The 23,295-nt window shown below is 40.0% G+C and overlaps 1 non-coding gene and 1 pseudogene across 1 annotated transcript; both read left to right on the forward strand.

Moving 5' to 3' along the window:
• Positions 1-1,090: 1,090 nt before the first annotated feature.
• On the forward strand, positions 1,091-1,162 carry TRNAT-CGU. Its single transcript has one exon. It is a non-coding gene; the product is annotated as a tRNA-Thr (tRNA).
• Positions 1,163-13,172: 12,010 nt separating this feature from the next.
• Positions 13,173-13,780, forward strand: LOC118831930 (annotated as a pseudogene).
• Positions 13,781-23,295: the final 9,515 nt, after the last annotated feature.

A 23,295-nucleotide genomic window follows, 5' to 3' on the forward strand; every position in this document is an offset into this window, starting at 1 on the left:
ATTTGAAAAGTGGAAACGTCCTCGTTTTCTTTTCAGACACAAGATGGATGAAATACCGCTCTTATTCAGCGCGTGTTTCTACCTGTCAGATGAAGAATGACGCCTGCCTTTTTACTCATTCCCACGGAATTTAAAATAGGTATCAGGAGGAAAGCTGATTCTTCGCTGTGTGCGTTCATTTCCCTCTCGTTTAAAGTTTCCTATTGGTTTGACTCATAACTGTGCTTTCTAAAAACTCTAAGCCTAGACTGAACTGTGTAGTCCCAATGTTAAAAACGCACAATTTGGAGCCCAGAACGGAATGGGAAGGGGGCAGGGGCGGTGTCTTCCCAGCCACACCTTTCCGCGCACACGTGCAAAATCAAAGGGGCGGGAGACAGCCTAATGTCTCCGGGTGCGAAGCCCTTAATGCGAAGCTGCCAAGTTTCGAGTGCCGGGGGGCTTCTTCAACCACGTAGGACCAGAGGAGTTGGCGGAGGGGAACCCAGTGCGGAGTGGGTACGACGTTCTTTTCAGTCGCGATGTCTGGGTGCCAAAGGGTCTGGGTCCGGGGAACAAAAGAGCCCAAGCCTTGCCCCTCCTCCACCCCCACCCGTGGGAGAAGGGCTCCAAGTGAGGGAGTTCGCCGCTGGGCGCCTCGCTGAAAACCGACCCTTTATCGCGGTGCCCCGGGGTTTATCAATCACAATCGATCATCCAGACAAACACCTGGAAGGATGGGGGTGCATCCTCTACAGCTCTTTTTTCCCATCACCTTTCCAGTCTTCTCCTCCCTCCCAAGCAAAAGTCCCCGGCCCCCAGCGAGCCAGTCACCCCCGAGAGCGCAGGTAACAGACCGGCCTCGTTCTGGCTGTGTACCAGCCGCCCGACGCTTGGCCCCGCCCTCTTACCCCGCCCACAACATCCTCGGTCCTCGAGGACGGCTGCGGTGCCTTCCGCGCGCACCGCTTCATTTGAGCCAAGCCGCGGTAATCAGAAGAGGGGAGGGAGGAGCGAAAGAGCGCGGGAAGCGAGCGTGCTCGTGCCCGCGCTGGGAAGCACTCGGGAGCGGCGCCAGGATAGAGGCTCGCCCGCCCCACAGTCTAACGCAGGCGCGGTGGCCAAGTGGTAAGGCGTCGGTCTCGTAAACCGAAGATCACGGGTTCGAACCCCGTCCGTGCCTGGTGGCAGTAGCGTTTAAAGCCGCAAATTTTTAGGATAATTTCATTTCTGTCGGGGCTGGCAGTTGGGAGCATCACTCATTCCTCGGTGGAGGGTTTCGGCCCCGAATTAGCTTACGTTTCCGTTCTGTTTCTCCTGTTTTACCTCCTCTTTGGTGCAAGTGTTATGGAACCTGGACACGGGCTAGCGCACGCCTTCCCCGGAGCTGGCGCGCTGGCGATTCTAGGGGACCACTGTTGGAAACAAGTCCTGGCTGCTGGAGGTCAGCACACCACAGTCCGTCCGAACTGAACCAGGAGCCGGAAGCCTTTACTTCCTTAGCAACTTGGTGCTTTTAAAGAAAATAATCCGTTCTGCTCTGCTTTAAGAAACCCTGTCGTGAAAATCCGAACTAATAAAGGGAATAATTTCTCCCTGAGTCAAAAAGATTGCCCAGAGGGTTTAATTAACTCAAAAATTTCTTTTGCATATTTTATGTATATAATACACGTGTAAACTACACGACACAGCAGCCTGTCTTTACCACTTGGCGATCACCTGTGTGTTTTGGGATTTGATTAAAGCCATTCATGTGCATAAGTAAATGAAAATGTTTGTATCCCTCAAGTATGTTTGAATTTTCGGTTTACAAACTGCTGACACGCACAAGCAGTCAATGATTTTCATACTTTCATGCACGCCTGACTCCAACTGCCTCAGCCGGGTACCCCAGAAACCCTAGAAAGGACCCTTCCCTCCCTCCTCCTGCAGCTTTAGATTTTCCTACCTTTCCTTCACTTCCCCCCCACACTTCCCTTCTCCTCTGTCCCACCCTGACTTTGACCCCGAGTCAATACAGGGAGGGATTTCAATGAGAATGGCGGCGGTCGTATAGGATCATACAACCACGGACTTGGAATCAGGCATGACCTTCGAGATCATCTACAAACCCCTTATTGTACAGAAGAAAATACTCGCTCAGCCTCACAGACAAGTGAGTGGAAGAAGGGCAGAGATTGGAATCTAATACCTCTGTCTCCAAATCTACTAATCCTGCTGCCGGGCTACGTTTAGGGGAAAGGACGAATGGAAAAGCCCAAGCCTGTTTCCCTGTTTCCCTTATTCTACTTCCCCAGGTCTTCTCCAGTCTCATTAGCAGTGTCCGTAAGGACTCTTTGATTTCTTCGTATGTCCGCTCCTAAAAGAAACCACTGCCTCCCGCCACTCTGGCTCTGTAATAGAATGCCCAGGAGAGCCTGAGTTCTTCTCTGAAATTTAGATGAATTGTATTTCAATTTCCAAAGACCCGCTATTATTTTTTACCTATGGAGGGTAATCGAGAGACTTGATTACCGGAGAAAAGTAGCATAAAGGCCTGTTCTGGCCAGAAACTCTGAGGGTCTTCCCCTCCCAGACTGATTGTTTCCTGAAGGCAAACTAGACCAGCCACCTTTTGCCTCAATTCTTACCTAGCCTTAAACTACTGAATGGGTGTTGCCTAAGGCAGACTTTCATGGGGAGAAACCTTAAGCTTAAAATGGCCAAGGTCTCCCGCTTCATCGTGGGCCATTGCCAGTCATCCTGACCTATGTCTTGCCACTGGATTTCAATCACTTTGGAGGGGAGAGTGAGGCTGAATGACTTTGCACAGCTCTGCCTCGTTTAAATCCAGTTCACTTGCTGGACAAGACATCACCTTCCTGATGTCATTAGTCGTCTTCCAGAACGAAGGATGAACAACAACAAGCCTAAAGGCCTCTTTTGCATCTAGCTCCTGTAATTTATACCGGCAATGAGTGGCATCATGGGAGCTGAAAGGGATTTTCTTATTCTAAATCAAATAAGTCAATGCCCCATTGTGGTGTGAGGACAACTTCACAATTTCAAAGGCTAGGCCAATGGAAATAAGAGATCTGACAGGTTATACCAAGTTGAAAAGGCTTCAGATGAGGTCCATGAAATAGACAACCTCTGCTTTCAAAGAAAAAGTCTCAGTGCAGAGGTTCATAATCATTTCACTGCCTACTTATTGGTTAATGCTTTAGACATTATATTTCATAAAACAGAAAAATGCAATAACAGCTCATCCATAATGCTCTAAAGTTTGCAAAGCATTTTACCACGGTTATTTCATTTGAACCTCCCAACAATGCTGTGAGGTAGGTGTTATCATTATTCCAATATTACCAGATGAGGAAACTGAGGAAGAGGTTAAGGCACTTTACTAGGGTCACACAATTACTAGGTGTTCAATTCAGTATTTGAACTCAGGTCTTCCTAACTCCAAGTCTGAGCTTGATTTGCCACACCACCTAGCTGCCGCGCAAAATGGCCCTCAGTCCTACCAGGCACCATTTTGCTTCTTTCAGGATGATGGTAGAATGACAGAAAGGGGACAGAAGGTACCAAGATATTTTTAGACCAACTATGTAAATTAAGTTAGCTGCAGTTAGTCTGACTATCCAATGACAAGTGGAGGTACTGAATCATCCAAATCTTAATAATCTTACTGCAAATGAATGAAATAAGAAGGAAAACAAAAGGAAGTTGCAGATAAATGGAAGGATGCCTCACAGGTTCTCTTTGGAGAGGCAAATAAAGGAATTGACAACATTGGTTTTATTTTGTATCCAAAGAAAACAATATCACTTCGTGCCTCTTTTGATTACCCCAAAAAGAATTTGCATAAAGTATTTGAAAATAATTGTAGCTTATGAGCTTCTCACAGAAGATGAAGAAATAGAGACATTTTATGAAGAACTTAAACTAAACCAAACTCTACAAATGAAATCAGCATATATGTTGATACTCTGATTTCAAGGCAAAGGTAAACATAGTCAAGGATGATGAAAAAATGGTTCAGGGAATGAGAAAGACTTGTAGATGGCACAGAAGCTTTACACCACTATATCAGAAATGCTTTATCTTCAAAAAGCCACGTGAGCATGGCAAGCATCAATAGCATCACCAAAAAAATTGATTATATTTTAACAAATAGGAAATGGTTCATTACTGATACGGCAGTCATTCCTGAATTAGCTGTCTGTATACAGTCAGACCACCAATTTGTTAGGGCGAAGATTAAAATTAATGCAAAATTAAAGTATAAAAATGACAAAAAGATATGATGAGCAACTAAAATAACTCTAACCTGACCTTTTTTTAAAGTTTTTGATGCCAAAAACAGGAAATGGTTGGAGGGAAGGACTCCCTTAATGATAACAATTCCATTCAGAAGTTTTACTGGCATAAATTGATCATTGTAATGACAAGAGTAAAAGGGTCTAGAAACTTCGTTGGTTGAATCTGCTTGCCAAGTGAAGAAATATAGCAGCCAAGGGTAATACTGGTTAAGAATATAAATTCCTTTGCAAAATGTTGTGGAGAATGGTCAAAGGTTTTGGACAATATTGCCTCATAAAGAAAAAAAAACAAGTCTAAAGAAAGTTTGGTGAGAGACCCAACTCTAATCATCTAAGGTTGAAACCGGAAGGAGGACAACAAATGGAAGAAAAATGGGAAAAATCTTCAAAGATTTTTATAACAGTGAAATCACTACATCACAGTCCTAGATGGGCTCCTTGATTAAATGGACAGAGCATTGAAAGCAACAGAGATACAAAAAGCAGCTGGAGTAGATCAAATGCTTAGAAAGGCATTTTGTGCTACTGGTCACAAAATATGGAGAGTGTTGAGGAATTATTTCTCATAGTATCTGAAAGAAAGATATTGAATTAATAGAAAAAAATCTCAAAATTTATAATTGCCATAAAAATGTGACTGAGAAAACATTAGTAACTGTGAATCCTCATAGCTGCTGTACCCTATACATTAATTTTTTATGAAAATAATTTATACATGTGTCAAGGGCATCAGTGATAGAGATATTAGGGACCAACAGACTTTCACAGGCAATATTACCCACCAGACCACATCTTAACTCTCACACAATTGTCCAAAAGATGTAACAAAAATAAAATCTAATTATGCTTATTTCTGGTCATTAAAACATTTTGAATCAGTAGATTTGCCACTTAAAAATGCAACTTAAAATTATATTTTATTTTTTCAATCCCCCACTCCACCTACTCAATTCTGAAAAACAAAATTTTTGTTTCAACAGAGGTTACAGCATGTATACTCAAACAAAACAAATTTCTAAATTGACCAAGTCCAAAAAATATGCCCCATTCTGTATTATGAATCCTTCATCTCCCTATCAGAAGGTAGTTATGTTGTTTGATCATTAGTCCTCTGGAATTGTGACTGGTCATTATACTGATCAGAGTCTCTAATTCTTTCAGAGTTATGTCTTTACCACAGTGTTGTCATTGTATAAATTGTTCTCCTGGTTCTGTTCATTTTGCTCTGCATCAGTTCATGTAAGTCTTTTCCAGGTTTCTCTGAAACCATCTCCTTCAAAATTTCTTAGTATTCCATTACATTTATATGCCGTATCTTGTTCAGCCATTCCCCAATTAGGGGGCATGCCTTCAGATTCTCTTTCTTTACCATCTCGAAAAGAGCTATGAATGTATTTGTATGTTGTTAAGAGTTTGTTTTGCTTAGGACTAACCTGCCCACCTCTCCCCCTTCCTTCCTGTTTTACTGTTGAGTGAAATCTATTTTTGTACCTAGCTCTTCGAGTCTCCATCTGTATTGTGTGTGTGTGTTCTTCCTTCCTTTGATCAGTTCAGATGACAATGAGGTTCAAGCATCAGAAACTCCCCCCACACCCTACTCCTTTTTGTATAGCTATCTACTTGCATACCCTGATTATGTGAGATACTTTCCCTTGACCTTTCTTTCCCTTCCTCTCCTCCTAGTCTATATTCCTCTTCCACTCTCTTTCCATCCTTTTCTTAAGATCATCAACATATAACAGAAGCCCTTCTAGGATTTTTGTCTGATTAGACTCCCTCTATAACCGCTGATAATAATAGTGTTTAGAGGTGACACATCCCCATATTAAGATGTAAGCAGTTTATCCTTGTCTAGTTCCTTATGATTGTTCATTTGTATACCCTTTTTATGTTAGAACTTCAAAGTTTCTAGGCAACTCTGATCTTCTCATCAGGAATACTTGAAAGTTTTCTATTTCGTTAAAAATACATTTTTTTTCCTTGTAGCATCATACCGAATTTTTCTGAGTGTTATTCTTGGCTGTAATCCTATATCCTTTGTCTTCTGGAATATTATATCTAAGATCTCTGATCTTTTTAGGGTGGTAGATGCTAAATCACTTGTGGTTCTAACCATGGTTCCTTGGTATTTGAATTCTTTCTTTCTAGCTGCTTGAATTTTAAAAAATTAGACCTGAGAGTTCTGGGATTTTGCTATAATGTTGCTAGAATTTTCTTTTGGGGGTTTCTTTCTGATTTGTATTTCTATTTTGCCCACTGATTCTAAGATATCTGGGCAGTTTCCTTTTAAGACTTCTTGAGATATTATATCTAGGTTCTTTTTTTATAATGTTATTCAGGTAGTCCATGATTCTTAATTTTTTTTTCTCCCTGATCAGTTTTTTAAGTCAATGTTGGATTTTTTTTGTTTGCTTTTTGGTTGTTGGGTTTTTTCCCACTATAAAAGGGCTTATATTTTCTTCTATTTTTTTCTAGTCTTTTGCTTCTGTTTTAATATTTCTTGTCTTTTGGAGATATTGTTTTATTTTTCATCTATTCTAGTTTTCAGAGAATTTGTTGCTTAGGCAAGGTTTTGTATTTGTGTGAAGCTGTTAATTTCCTTTTCAATTCTTCCAAAAGTCTCAGTGCTTTTCAAGTTTTTTTTTTCCTCTAGCACCCTCTCATTTATTAAACCATTTTTAGCTCTTTTTTTCCATCTCTTCTAGAAATTCTAATTGAAATTGTGCCCCCAGCTGCTTTTATGGGCGGATTGGTTTTTGGGGGTGTTTTGTTTTTGTTTTTGTTTTTGTTTTTTGGTGTGGGAGCTTTCCTTGTAGGTATTCTGGAACCATTCTCTTCTTTTGGGTTTGTACCTTGAGCATCTCTGTCACTCTAATAGCTTTTTATGGTGGGATTCTTTTTTGTGTTCCCTCATTCTTCCAGCCTACTTCCTGACTTTTGATTTGATGTTGGGGCTGGACTCTCCATAGTTCTAAAGAGAAGGTCTGGACTGGTTCTGATGCTGCTTTCGTGGACTATTGAGTGTTGTGTTATTCTTGGATTTCAGGCTGGGGACCTGTAAGCTTTCAAGACTCCTAAAGCAGTCTAATCCAGATCAGTCTGTGCTGCCCTCAAACGCCTCTTTACAGGCTCTCCTCCAATGAGGTGTCACTCATCTCTCATCTATATATCAGTAATAATTATTCAATGACCCTCTGATTATTAATATCAAATGGGGCATAAAACAGAAAAATGTGACTGCCAGAGGCATTTGCCACTATCATGGAGGAGATCACTACAGAATCCAAGTTGAAGGGGAATTCCCTTTTCATGGGGAGGTCCTCCCGCCACTTGTGCTCTCATGTATCATTGTGCTAATTGAATCAAGCCCTGATACACTGTAGAGCATCTTGGATAAGATCTATAACCATTCAAGAGAGTTTGCCCTTATCAGCCATACAGGAAAAAAGAAGCTGATGAAAAATGCCTATTGTCCAGGTTATAACACGGTATAATATGAAAATAAAAGGACAACCTACAGAGGTCTTCTATCAATATGAACATTGTACAAATATATGAGTTTGCATAAACACATACGTACATATATAGTATATATGAAGATATACATGTCTAGTGTCCACATGTACTGTTACAAATTATATATTATTATGTATAATATATATACATTTAAGCTTTAATAGCTTAAAACCACTAAGATTTTTGTGATAACATATATATATTATATAGTGTGTATATGTGTATTATGTGTGTAAGTACACATATAAATACATATGTGTGTATTTGTATGTTTGTATTCACATATATGACAAGCACTGCAAATGGACAAGGAGCTGGGCCCAGAATTGAAAAGAAAGAGAGCAAATTATATTACTTTTGGGAAATTATAAAAGTCTTTCAATGACCTCAAACTTCTCAATGAAACAAAGACTCATCTTTTAAATACCAGATTCTTCTCATGATGTGGCATGGCCATGGAACATTACGGTCCTCAGAGAACTATGGTTGAGGATCACCCAAAAGACAAAGTAGAGGCATATATAATGGGAATAAATAGGCTGCAACACATAACAAGGGATTGTGCAGAAGTGGTATGAAGAATGTTATTAGAGAAATGTATAAACAAAAAAGAAGATGTAGAGAATTGTAGGATGGCCCACATGCTCCACTAGCATCCTGGAAGGCGTGTTGAACCAGTCCCCTGTAATGAACCTATGGGAAGACATGGACAAGAGATAGTGAAAGCAGACAAGGATGGGCTGCAATCTGCATTGTGGGAGTGAATATTCAGGTCAATGAGATTATAGATTAATTGCAATTTTGGAATAAGTCAAGAATTTGGACTGAAAGAGCTCTTAGCAACACAGCAGTCAGTAAATGAGCAATTATTAAGCTATCACTGTGTGCCTGGTGCTGTAAGTGCTGGGGATACAAAAACATCATCCCTGTCCTCAAGGAGCTGACATTCTAATGGAGGAGAGAATATGCACACAACTATGTACACACAAGGTAATACTGTGGAAATGGGAGATAAAAATCGGATAAAGAGGAGTCCAAAAGACAAACCTCAAGGACACGAAGGCTAGTCCAAGCTAGTTAGCTCAGTAGCAGGTTGTACCATACATCACAAAGAAACAGTATCATTCTTGAGGTTGCAGAAGTTAATGGCAGGTAATGCCCAGCAGAGGGCAGCAGATAGAAGCGAGCCATGGAGGCAGGAGTCGCCTTTGTCCCCTTCGCATACGTCTCTCTGCATGTCCTGGTCAATGTATTCCCTTCATGTGTCCCCTTCTCCACTGATGGGACCCGCAAGAAAGTGTAGCCTTATGCATATGATACTGTGTATCTGAGGTGATTTTCTAGGAGCCCATATGTGAGGAGGGCCCTGTGAGCATCTATACCTGTGATGCACCTCGGATATACAGTGGATATAAAGCACTAGCCTTGGAGTCAGGAAGGCATGAGTTCAAATCCAGCCACAAATGCTAGCTGTGGACCCTGGGCAAGTTCCTTAACCTCTGTCTGCCTCATTTTCCTCAACGGTAAAATAGGGCAAATAATAGCGTTTACCTCCCATGACTGTCCTGAGGATTAAACGAATAAAGTGCTTAGCACAATGCCTAGTACATAGTAGGTGCTTAATAAATGCTTGTTCCTTTCCTTTCCTTTCAGGGCCCAAGTTGGAGGAGGAAGGGAGGATGTGTGCCTCTGTGTGTGTGTGTGTGTGTGTGTGTGTGTGTGTGTGTGTGTGTGTGTCTGCTTGTCTGTCTGTCTGATGACAGGACTGAGAAAAGAGGGTGGGAAGAGTAATAGAAGATTGTAAGCTTGATTCAAGGACAAGAGGTTGGGACAAAAGCTGGTATATTGCGTTGTAGTGAGCCAGGAAGGACAGAGGTCTTGGCCAGATTTGTTTGATAGGGGGTGGCAAAGAAAATGGAAGTAAGTTGTCTGGGGGCAGAAAAGAAAGAAAATTATCACGGGGGCAGTCAGGAACAAGAGTTGTGCTCTAGATTTACATTGGCAGAAAGTCCAAGCACCCACACATGGTTCCCCAAACTCCTGGAGCTTCTCTTCTTCCTCTCCTCTATTCCTCCTACCCTAGGTGCACCAATCCTAGTATAAGAAAGTCATGGGAGCCAAGTGTAGTGCTTAGTGGGAGGGCAGATAAGAGGAGTGCAGAAAGGCCAAGTGGCTGCTACTACAATAGCAGTTGGGAAAGGCAGATCTCAGAAAGTATTTTAATTTTTAAAAATGTTTCTTTTTAAAATTAAAACCTTAATAGTCATTAATAAACATGAACATTTCAGCATACAAAAAGAGAATAATATATTAATGTCTTTATGTAAAGTTTTAAAGTGTATATTAAATGTAACATTATAATAACAAAATCACCCCATTTGTTAATGTCCCCTTATGAGCATTTTTTCTTCTGTGTGTTTTTAATGTTTTATTGATTTTTTGCATCTTTTATCACTACCTATTAAGACACCCTCTCCTCAGCCAAATAGAAGTACCCCCTTGATTATCTTATATGTATACATCACATTTTATTATTATTTTATTATATAATAGGATCATAGATTTAGAACTGGATGGAACCACAGAGGTAATTTTGTCCAACTCTTTAATTTTACAGATGAGGAAACTGAGGCCCAAAGAGACTAAGCAACTTGCCAAGTAACACAGATAAGTGGCAGTGAGAGGATTCAAACCCAAGATCTTCTGACTCTGTGGCAGACAACAAATCTTTGTCTTCTAAAATGCCTGGTATTTTAGTTCTATGCCAGTTTTTTAAAAATTACATGGATAAGAATATGTCTTTATTTCTTAAATCTTGTAGCTTCACTACTATCTTTCCTCATTCTTAAGAATGTAAATGAATTAATATTAAGTGCTATAAGACACATACACACATTTATCCATAGCTATATTATTAAGTGAGAACTTTATCCCCTTTGTTAGGATCTTTATGTGTGCGAAGTTTATTCACCTTATCCTATGGAATTGAGTTAGCAATTTCACAAGTAAAATCCCATTAAAAAACCAAAAAGACCTCTTGAGGTCTTTGATTCTTTGACTGAGAAAATAACCAAAGATTAGTCTAGCACTTGTCAGATAGTTGGCTTGCATTCCGTAAGTGTTCATCGTTCCTAGATTTTCGCTTTCACCTTTAAAGCCAAATAAGTTCTCTGCTCTTTACCCAATAATAAACTCTTGGCTGGAGGCTATCTGGACCTATATATTGCCCCATGATACCTGGTATCAGAGATATGATTTTCCAAGTTCTCCCTTGTTATCTAATCTTAGTTAAATCAGGAAACCTTCCACTCTCATCCTCCCCTCAATTTGTTCCTCACCAATCACCACCCTGAAATCTCCTAAAGAAAGGGAGAATCTCTAAAACAGGCCAGAGATGGTACTTTTCCTCCAAAAGAGTAGAAGAAGCTCTTTTTGGATGATTCCCATGGCCACCATCTAGTGAACAGCCATATCACCACCTCCATCTGGGTAAAGACTGTGAAGACCATAGTACCCCGCTCCTATCTCCACCTACATGTATAGAGTATCATTTTTAATCTCTTTTAAGCAGATAAATTTCGTTGTGCATGGGCTTCCTTTTTTCTCCCCTGTGAGGAGGCAGAATAACAATACAATAATTCGTTCAGAGAGGTGTTTGCCATGAAATGAAGAAATTGAACTGGATGGGAGAGATAGCTCAAGTCTCTTCCTAATTTTATATTTCTCAAATGCTAAGAGACCTCATTAGAAATGCTGCAGCGAGCATCCCCAATTTAGAATCCAAATTCAACACTTAATCCATAGTAGACATAACAGTGTAAACCGGGTGGTGATTCATGAAGTGTACAGAGCTACAGAAATATGCGTGCTGATGACGGTGGTGGCAAGCTTACTAATTTTTCTTCTCTGATGAGAGTGTTATCCTTGTTTAATAATTACAATCTCTTCTAAAGGTATAGGGAGAAATTCAGTATATGTTTTATAGGAGGGGCCATCTCCCTATCCCCTTGCACCCCCAAGGAAGCATGCTCAGAGTTGTCCTTCCTTGTTCCACAGGACCACACAGGCACTTTGGGGCCTGCTTCTGGCCATATGGTGGCCCAGTGCTGAAAATACTTTTCACATTTTAGTAAGGACCTTGAGTGGTCCCTTTGCTCGGCCCACTTTTAAGTTTAATCTTCTTAATTCCTCAGCAATCACCAAGTTCAATTAAATTTGTTCATAATTACTATCATTTTTCCCAACACTTTATTAAGTCTAGACTATTAAGAAAACAAATCGAACCTTGATTTAAAGCATTTGCCAATTTCCCAAGTGTAAACGCTCATATTGAAAACTTCATAGTCAGTCACTCTCACCTGTATGAGCTGGCTACAATGGAAAAAAAGATAGCTCTGTGGTTATAATACCGAACCCAATCTGATACTTCCAGTATGACTTAACTTCCCTGGATGTGTTTCCTCATCTAAAAGTGAAGAGATTAGACTAGTTGGCCTCCGAGGTCCCTTTCAGCTCTAGAGCTATGATCACAAATAGCTATTGGCTTTACATACCAACAACACAGATCTATGTTCAAAAATAGGCACTGGTTTCACGCATACTAAACTTAGATCACCTGTTTCAGGTAAAGTTAGAGCAGGGACTCAACCTTGTTTGTGTCATGGACACCTTTGGCAGTCTGGCAAAGCCTATGGATCCTTTCTCAGAATAATGTTTTTAAAAGACTAAAATAAAATATGTTGTATTTACAAAGGAAAACCAATTATGTTGAAGTCTAGTTATCAAATTTTTTTTTAAAAAAACAAGTTCATCGATCCCAGGCTAAGAACCCCTGAGCTAGTGGGAGAAAGAGTAATTTATGAGGAAAAGGCATAGAGGAGCTGGGCTCAAAAAAAAGGGGGAAGGCAATGGCAAACCACTCCAGGATGTTTGTATCTTTTCCTACCTTGTCTCTTGTCCATGTTCTCCCATAGGATCACTACAGGGGATTGATCCAACATGCCTTCCAGGGTACCAGTGGAACATGTGTTCTGTCACTAAGTTCTCCACATGACCAGTCTGTCTTCCTTTTTCTCTCCATACATTTTCCTAATAACATTCTTCACACCACTTCTGCACAATTCCTTGTTTGTAATATGCTGCAGCCCATTCACTCCCATTATATGCCTCTACTTTGTCTGTTGGGTAATCCTCAACTACAGTTCTCTGAGAACCATAAGTTCTATGGCTATACCATATCATGAGAAGAATACTGACCTTTAAAAGATGAGTAGCTTGGCAGTGCATTGAGCTCCATAGAGATAGCGCTGGAGCGAGTAAGAGCCGGACGGGCGCTGGGCCACTCCATGCAGCACTGAGGGAAAGTAATCAAAAATGGGTAAAGGGGATCCTAAGAAGCCAAGAGGGAAAATGTCTTCACATGCCTTCTTCGTGCAAACCCGCCGAGAGGAACACGAGAAGAAGCACCCGGAGGCTTCTGTGATCTAAAAAATGCTCAGAAAGGTGGAAGATAATGTCTGCTAAAGAGAAAGGAAAATTTGAGGACATGGCAAAAGCCAATAAGGTTCGTTATGAAAGAGAAATGAAAATCTACATAGCAGCTAATGGAGAAATAAAAAAGAAGTTTAAGGATCCCAGTGCACCGAAGAGGCCTCCTTTGGCATCTTTCTTATTCTGTTCTGAGTATCATCTAAAAATCAAAGGGGAGTATCCTGGCCTTTCTACAAGAGATGTGGCAAAAAATTTTGGGAGAAATGTGGAATAATACTTCTGCAGATGACAAGCAACCTTATGAAAAGAAGGCAGCTAAACTGAAGGAAAAATATGAAAAGGATATTGCTGTGTGCTGGACTAAAGGAAAACCTGATGTTGGTAAAAAGGGATCAGTTGTCACAGCTGACAAGAGCAAGATAAAGAGAGAAGAGGAAGATGAGGAAGATGAAGATGAGGAGGAGGATGAAGATGATGATGGCGATGAATAACTTGGTTCTAGAACAGTTTGTTCTTGTCTATAAAATATGTAACCCCCTGTATACAGCTCACTCCTTTTAAAGAAAAAAAATGAAATGTAAGGCTATGTAAGATTTGTTTTTAAATTGTACAGTGTCTCTTTTTTTTTTTGTATAGTTAACACACTACCATATGTGTGTTTAGATAGCCCTGTCCTTTAGTGGTATTTTCAATAGCCACTAACCTTGCCTGGTACAGAATGGGGGTTGTAAATTAACATGGAAATTTAAAGCAGGTTCTTGTTGGTGCATAGCACAAATATTTGGGGATGCAGTTCATTTTCATCTTCAGTTGTCTTTGATGCAGCATATGAAATAATTGTTGTTCTGTTAACTGAATACCACTCTGTAATTGCAAAAAAAAAAAAGGTGCAGCTATCTTGTTGACATTCTGAATGCTTCTAAGTAAACACATTTTTTATTAAAAAAAGGTGAGTAACTTATGAGGAAAAGGGATAGAAAAGATGGACCTCAAAAAGCTAGTCAGCCATTCAGTTGCATGATTTTTTTTTCCATCCAGAGGGATTTTCTCTGGAGCTCCATTGAATCTAAAGTAGTAGAATCATAGATGGCAGTCCAGATCAATTATGACTCTACCTAATGAATATCATCATCATTGAAAGTCAAGTTCCATAGCCAAATAATATTAAGGATTCCTATTTATTTATTTATTTGTTGGTTGGATTGACTAATCTCTGAGGTCCCTTCCAATCCTGAGACCATTATTCTGTGAATCTGTAGAATGAAAAATACCTGTAAAACGAAAGACTTCCAGGTCCGATCTGATAGCCCTTTTATTTCAAGAAATCTATGATAAATAGTTGATATAACAGGATTCTGGTACAGCAACAGAATTTGAATAGCCCTTTGGATTTTCCTTTAGTCATTTTCAATCATGTCCGGTTGTTCCTGTCCCCTTTATGGGGTTTCTTGGCAAGGATACTGGAATGGTTTGCTATTTCCTTCTCTAGCTCATTTTATAGATGAGGAAATTAAGGCAAATAGGGTTAGATGACTTGCCTAGGGTCACATAACTAGTAAATGTCTGAAGCCAGATTTGAACTCAGAAAGATGAGTGTTCCTGACTCCAGGCCCAGCATTCTATCTATTATGCTACTTAGCTGCCCTTTGGAGTTTATGATAATTGTATTTTATCTCTATTATTCATTTGACAGGAACTGACCCGGCTCCATTCTATAAAGCAGAATGGAAAGAGCATAAAACTCAGAAGTTTAGAGACCCAGTTCCTGCTCCATCACTAACTCAATGTGTGAGCTAGGGCAAGTCACTTGACCTGTCTGATATTTAGTTTCCTAATCTGTGAATGGAGATAAATCTAGAGACCTACCCTCTTCTTGGGGACATTAATTCATTCTGCTTTGGACTGACCCAAGGCCATGTTTCACATTCTATCCAGTCATCTACTAAGAAACCAGAGCCAAGGGAAGCTTCTTGCCATCTATCTGCCTCATCCCCAGACACAAATCTCTTGCTCCTGCCCTGCCTCGCCCCCATCTCTTGTTCTGAGAACAATAATCAAATCGCTAATATCTTTGCTACTGAAAAAAGTGTAACAACTGACTGCTCTGTGACTCCCCAGACTAAGACTCTCTTCCCTGGCCAGGATTCATCTATGTTTTGTTTCCCTGTTAAATATAATATATAATATATGTGATATAATATAAAATATTATACATTATATATAAATATAGAATCAAAATATACGTAATGTAATATAAAACATAATATTCCCTGTTAAAATATAAGCCTCTTTATATTTGCTTCCCGGTGCCTAGTTTAGTGTCTATTAAATGTTTTCTTCATTCCTTCATCCATTGTTTTGATTAGATAATGAATGTGAAAGTACTATGGAAAAGTAGAAGCTGTATAAAAAATGTAAATTATTATTATCATAGCCTGCCTCTGAAATTAAGAAGCTCCCTCCCCATTGTCAAAGAAACCACCCCAAAATAAGACATTCCTGGTGAGAAAGGTGGAGTAAAAGCTTGGCAATATTCAGTGATGGAGTTTATGGAGACAATAAACCTAGCCATATTTCAATTGTAGCTGATGTCATCTATTTAGAAAACCTACATTTAACATCAATTTTTTTAAAAACAGGCATTTCAAACTGTTGGGTTACATGGGCAAAGTTCATTTGAAATGCATTTTTAAAAACACATTTCAAATGTACATAGAATTTAAAGAAAATATTATGCCCTCCTCAGAGCATCGGGCTTTGTTTATATCACATTAAAGTGAGGTTTGTCTAACAAACCACCCTGCTGGTATATACATGTCAGACAACCTGATATTTCATCCATACTCAGAAATCTATTCATCCATGTTCTTATAACTCAGGTAAAACTATATCTCCATAGTGTAAAGCAGGTAGGTGGTACAGTGGATTGAGCCTGGGCCTGGAATCATGAAGACCTAAGTCTAAATCTGACCTCAGACAAGCTACTTTACTGAGCTGTATGACCTTAGCCAAGTCACTTCACCTCTGCCTCCATTTCCTCAACTGTAAAATGGGGTAATAACAGCACATAACTCTCAGGATTATTGTGAGACTCTAATGAGATCATATTCGTCAAGCGAATAGCACAGTGCCTGGCACGTAGTAGATATTTGTTTCCTTGTCTCCATAGTTATCTCTCTTTAATCTATCTTTAATTCTATCTATATCTATCATTTGGTATAAAAAATCCCAATCTATAAACCTACCGGTCATAATACTTTCAACTATTTGACCCTTTAAAATGAAGTTCAAAGCCCTTTCCAAATATTTAAATCATGGGAACCTTGGGTAGGTCACATTGCTTCAGTTTCTCCATCTGTGATTAATAGCACTTACTTCACAGGGTTGTTGTAAGGCTCAAATTAAATATGTAATTTGCTTCGCTAACCCTAAGGTGCTTTATAATGTTAAGTTAGCTATTATTATTACTTTTAGTTCTCAGACTCTTCCTAGAAGAAGACATACAATGCATTTTACACATAGAACAAGTGAGAGGAGAAATCACTTTAAAAAAAAATTGAGTCTAGTTCGGAACTGCCTTTATGAAGCAGGGCTCACAAATCCCCACCAAACCTGACTTAGCACACTCTGCTGACGCCACCAGGATACCTTTAGTGGGTCTAGGAAGTCAGCGGCCTTCTGTTCCTGCTGGTAAAACATAAGCTTATTGAAGACAGGGGCAGTTTCATTTTTGTGTACCTAGTATAGTACCTGGAACACAGTAGGTGTTTAACAAATGCTTATAGAATGAATGAATGAATGAATGAATGTCCTCTTCCTGAGTGGTTGTGGTCCAGCATTTGTTTTCTCTCCCAACAGCCACCCAAAGAACCCACAGCAGATGCTAGCACCATCTTGTTACGTGGGAGAACGGCTCAGAAGTTCATTAGTTTTAATAACCTGGGATAATGGACTGCTTTCAAATTTTCTAACTTTCCCAGCCACTAATGGCAAGGTAATTGGCAGAAGTGCTTCTATCACTTACCATTCTTTCCTATGGGCACAAGGTTCCTTGATAGTTTTTAAGTCTCTATACAAGTACAGATAACCCTCAGATGTCAGTTGTGTGTCAGTAAACACAAAAGTTTGCTGGAAAAAAGCTAGAGTGCTGAACATTTGACCATTTGGTTCCAAAAGGAACTGATTGCTCTACTAAACATGTGCACATGCGAGCGCGCACACACACACACATACACACACACACACACACACTTTTTTCAGACACAAGAATCACTGCAATCCCAGCAGGATGGAATTAAATATAGCTAAACATCAAGCCTTCCATTTGGCTAAAAAAATCAAGCTGACAAGTACAAGTTGAGTAGCTGTACCTAGACAGCAGTTTCTCTGAAAAAGATCTTGGGGTTTTAGCGGATTTTGAGCTCAATGGGAATACACAATGTGAAATGACCACCAAGAAAGTTAATATGATTTTGGGCTGCATTAAGAGATGGATAGCTTTCAGGAATAATGAGGTAGAAACTCTCCTGGACTCTGTTTGGAACAGACCACATAGGGAGTATTGTGTTTGGCTCTGGGCACCACAATTTGGAAGGACATTGATAAGCCAGGGAGCAACAGTATGCTGTCTCCAGAATGGAGAAAGGCTTTAAGTTCATGCCATATAAAGATCAACTGAAAGAACAGGGAATGTTTAACCTAAAGAAGACAAAATTTGTGAGTGACCTTATTTTTATCTTTAAGGATATGAAAAGCTGCCACATGGGAGAAATTAATAATAATAATAATAAAATTAGCATCTATAAAGCATGTTAAAGTTTGCAAAGTACTTTTCCATTTGTTCTCATTTAATCCTTGTAACTGAGAGGCAGGTGCTATGATTATCACCATTTTTCGATTGAGGAAACTGAGGCAGACGGAATGAAGAGATTTGCTCAGGTACACACAGCTAGTAAGTATTTGAGATGGAATCCGGACTCATCTTCCTGACTCGAGGTCCTGAATTCTATCCACTGTACCCCTAGTGGCTACCTCTTTATTCAGAGGCAGATTGGATTAGGTGGCTTCTGTACTTCTTGAATTGTCATCATCAGGACTTCAATGAGCTAAAATGTTAGAGGATCTCCATCTCATACAGAGGAATGACTCTCCTTAAAGATAATGAAATATTTCTTTGCTGAACTATGGAATAACCTGATAATCTTGCATTTTTCTGAGGAGGAGAGGGAGCAGTAATGAGTGGCCTGCTACTACTACAAAGCCCATCTAATGGCCAAGTATCCAGGGATCCTAGGATCACTCAATCTGTTTCATGGACATCATCTGACCATTAATGGATCCAGGTCAATCAATTCTTCATCATCCATGATTAGATTATTCACAGTGCGGTTTGCCTATAAATCTTGCTTACAAGTTCTCATTGACATAATTAAACCAAATAGATAACAGTCCTCTACGCAATTCATTAACTCTTATTTGTTTTCCTTAAAGCCTGTGGCTCAGCAAACGACTTTCTGAACCAATCAATTAATCAGTTGGGTGTTTATTGAATGCTTGCTATGTACCCAGCTTGGTGCTAAGAATTGTGGGAAATAACAAAAGGAATAAAAGACATGTCCTCAAGGAACTTTCAGTTCAATATACATTTAAAAATAAGGTAACAGTATATATATTAATAAGTAAAATTGTATAATATTTACTATAAATACTACAGCACTTCATAAAAGGAAGAGATAAATATGAGATATAGTAATAGAAGAAGAAGGATTCACCTGTACCTGAAAGTGTGGGTAAAATGTGGCTGGATGGACTTGAATGAACTGATGCTGAGTGAAGGGAGCAGAACCAGAACATTGTACACAGTAACAGCCACATTGTGCAATGACTAATTTTGATAGACTTAGTTCTTCTTAGCAATGCAAAGATCCAAGACAACTCCAAAGGACTCATGATGGAAAATGCTGTCCATATCCAGAAAAAGAACTATGGAGTTTGAATGCAGATTGACGCATACTATTTGCTCTCTCTCTCTCTCTTTTTGTTTCATCTTTCTCATGGTTTCTCCCATTGGTTCTAGTTCTTCTTTATAGCATGACTAATGTGAAAATAGTTTCAATATGAATGTATATGTTGAGCCTATGTCAAATTACATGTTGTCTTGGGGTGGAGGGAAGGAAGAGATGGGGAGGAAATTTGGGACTCAAGATTTTATGGAAGTGAATGTTGAAAATTAAAAATAAATAAATTTTTTAAAAAGCCACTGGCCAAAAAAATGTGGCTAGATGGAGAGAAAGAGGCATTCCAAGTGGGAGAAAAGCATGTGCAAAGTATAGAAGAAGGATGAGTGTGGCCAGTTGAAGGGATAGTGAAGAGGTTGGCTTATTTAAAGAGAAGGTATATATTAAGGTATAAGGCTAGCTATATAAGAGGACAATCTTATTATAGAAGTCCTTAAATGCCAAATTGAAGAGTAAGAGTTTAATGTGTTGGGGAAGGTTGGTTATGTAAGTTATGTAATTTTATTATAGAGGGCCTTGAATGCCAAACCCAGCAGTAAAAGTGTGATGTGTTGGGCAGTAAAGAGTCCTTGCACTCAACCAAAGAAAGTAAGAAACACAGATATCCCATCTTATCTCTAAATTCTTAAAGGCAAGAGAACAAGTTCTGGTAGTCCTAACCAAGCAAGACAAGTTTTTAGTGTGGGTCCAGTGATGATTAAATGTCTGAAAACCAACTTAGTTAACTAAAATCAGGTGGACCAGTCACCAAAAGACTGTTCACCAGGCAATAAATTTTCAGACCAGCTCAGAAAGTTTGTCTACTGAGTCTTGGCAGAATTGCTATGTATGTTGGTGGAGAGAATAGTCACATGAGAAAGGAGGGAATAAGCATTTATGGAGCACCAACGGCATGCTAGGCACTGTGCTAAGCATTTTTTTTTACAAATATTTTCTCATTTGATCTTCATAACAACTTTGAAAAATAGATACTAAGATTATCCCCATTTTCCAGTCCAGGAAAGTGACACAGACAAAGTTTAAGTGACTTGCCCAGGGTTACATAGCTAGTAAGTGTATAAGGTGGGATTTAGACTCATGTCTTCCTGACCCCAGGCTTAGCACTCCAACCCAATTCCACCTAGTTGCTATATGGATGGAATAATGAATTTTTTGAAGTACTGAAAAAATAATAAAAAACAACTCATTTATATATTGAGGTTTACAAAGTGCTTTTGTCACAGCAGCCCCACGATGTACATAGCGCAATTCTGTTTATTGATGAAAAGACAGAATAATTAGGGGTACAGTGCCCCTCTCACAATCCTGCTGTGAGGAGAAGTGGAAGATTGGCTAGGGTGTGGGAGAAGAGCTGAGAAGGGAGACATAGCTGAAGCAAAGGGGTGCCACTCGAGGTGGGAGAGAGAAAGAGACTCAAAGATCTTTGACTTACACATCAGCTCATCTAGCTCCATAATGGGGTAGTAGAGGCCAGAAGGAATCAGAAGTCCCAGCCAGCAACTTGACAGCTGAAGCCCTAGGAAATTTATTCCCATTTATACCAGATTTGAGTTCTACTCCCTAAGTTGAGCTGAGACCCCAAGTCCATCTCCTGTGCTGGGAGGTACGAAGCTCCCTCAGAGTTTCAGCCTTTTCATTCAGCAAGTTGAGCATTAAGTTGGTACCCCTTTGCACCCTCAGAGGGGAATAGCAGGGGGGTAACTAAATAAACTCAAACTGCACATTTCCCAGAATTCTTGGGTCCAGATAGATCCTCTGTGTCTGACTCTTTGTGACCCCATTTGGGATTTTCTTGGCAAAGATACTAGAGTGGCTCACCATTTTCTTCTCTACCTCATTTTACAGATGAAGGACTAAGGCGAACAGGGTTAAGTGACTTGCCTAGGGCTACGCAGCTAATAAGTGTCTGAGGCCAGATTTGAACACAGTCTTCCTGACTCGAGACCTGGCATTCTCTCTGCTATGCCACTCAGCTTCCCCAGGCTAGTAAAAGTAACCTTGCAAATTTTTATATATTTATTGTACATTGCCTGCTTATTATATATTTGCATATAGATTACATACTGAGTAAACACTACACGGAGTAGCCAAGAATGTCTGATATTATACCAAGATCATATGACGCACTCATTTTTTCAATGTTGTTGTTCAGTCATTTCAGTCGAGCCTGCTTTTCGTGACCCTGTTTGGAGTTGGGTTTTGTTTTTGCTTTTGTTTTGGCAAAGATACTAGAGTGGTTTGTCATTTTCTTCTCCAGTTCATTTTACAAAACTGAGGCAAACATTGTTAAGCAACTTGCCCAGGGTCCCACAGCTAGGTAAGTATCTGAGGCCAGATTTGAACTCAGGAAGATTAGTCTTTCTGACATCAGGCCTGGCACCCTATCCACTGCACCAACCTAGCTGCTGCCACTGAAAATTAGCCAGTTCCAAAAAAGAAAGTGGAGTTTGCCAACTGGTGGGAGCCTCAGAGCTAATTTTGATAGGGAGAGATCCTCAACAGCAGCAGAGCTAAGGGACAGGAGGTTGCTGACTCTGACAAGCATACAGAGTGTGGCACTTAGTACTTCTGCCCTATGTGGGCATGAGCAAACCTGAGAGAGACCAGAGGACTCCCAGTGAATGGATATGAATGCCACCTGGTGGTTAGAGGGGAAATTAATGCTCTCAAGAAAGCCACAAAAAACAACTAAGTGATGGGTCATTTCATGAAGCCTTTAAACGCAAGTCATTTCCAGAGGAGAAGCCTCAATATTTCCAAGTCCTAAAGGTGTAAGCTTATGTAGTAGAAAGCTAAATGGACAAATCTGTTTCTAGGTTGGCTGACTAAATGGAGTTAGCTCTTAAGAAATTTCCTCCTTCCTGTCATTAAAAACTCCTCTCTACAAGGTACTCTCTTCTCACCGTCATCAAACAGCATTCACTGAGCGGTTAATTGCACATGAAATCCTACTAAGCACGATACAAAAAGCAATCATCATCAAGGAGCATTTACGACGAGCCTAGCGCAGTGCTACAAAAACAAAAGTGGCCTGTCTTCAAGACTTTCACATTCTAAAAGGGGAAACAATAAGCATGCACGCAAACACATGCAAAATTAATACAAGGTGACTTTGAGCAAGGGTGCATTAACAGGTAGCAGGGATCAGGAAGAAAATGGTGCTGAAACGGAACATTCAAGCCAATCAGGCTTTCCTGGTGAGGTGGAGCTGAGGAAACAGCATTCCCAAACGGGGTCACAAAGAGTCGAACACAACTGAACCTCAACAACATCTGGCATATGAAGGCCCATAGTCAAGAGACACAGCACATTTGTTGAGAACAGCAAATACACTAGTACGGCTGGACTGCAGAGTGTGTGGGGAAGAGTAATATGTGAGATGACTAGAAAGAAGACAAGTGGTGAAGAGTTTAAAATGCCAGACAAAGGAGTTTATGTGTGATCCTTACATAACAGGGAGCCACTGGGGTTCATTCAGTGAGGAGCTGAGACACAACACGATCAGATATGTGCTTTAGGAAAATTGCTTTGTTGGTACTATAGAGGATGGATTAGAATGAGAGGAAGCTTGAGGTAGGGAGATTTAAGTAGGAGTTTATTGTAATAGTCCAGAAGAGAAGTGATGAGGACCTGAATGAGAATGATGATATATGAGTGAAGAAAAAGAATTACATAGATCAGAAAACCTCTGCCCTTTGGGGGGTGACGTGGGTTTCCAGTGTAAGACAAGCACCAGTAGGTGGACACAGGAGTGTACAAACAACTAAACAGAATATTAAACCACATCATGAATGTAATGTACAGTGTGATGCTCATTCAGTTTGAGGCGGCGGGGGGGGGGGGGGGGGGGGGGAGGAGGGGAGGGGGAGAGAGCAGGGTGGGGATTCAGGGACTGCTTCAAGGGTGGGAGTACTGGATAGGGTCCTCTGGAATGAATTCATGGATTTAAGCATTCTTTAAATCAAGGTGGCAAAGATCTATTGTTATGC

Source organism: Trichosurus vulpecula, chromosome 9, assembly GCF_011100635.1.
Source record: "Trichosurus vulpecula isolate mTriVul1 chromosome 9, mTriVul1.pri, whole genome shotgun sequence".
NCBI lineage: Eukaryota > Metazoa > Chordata > Mammalia > Diprotodontia > Phalangeridae > Trichosurus > Trichosurus vulpecula.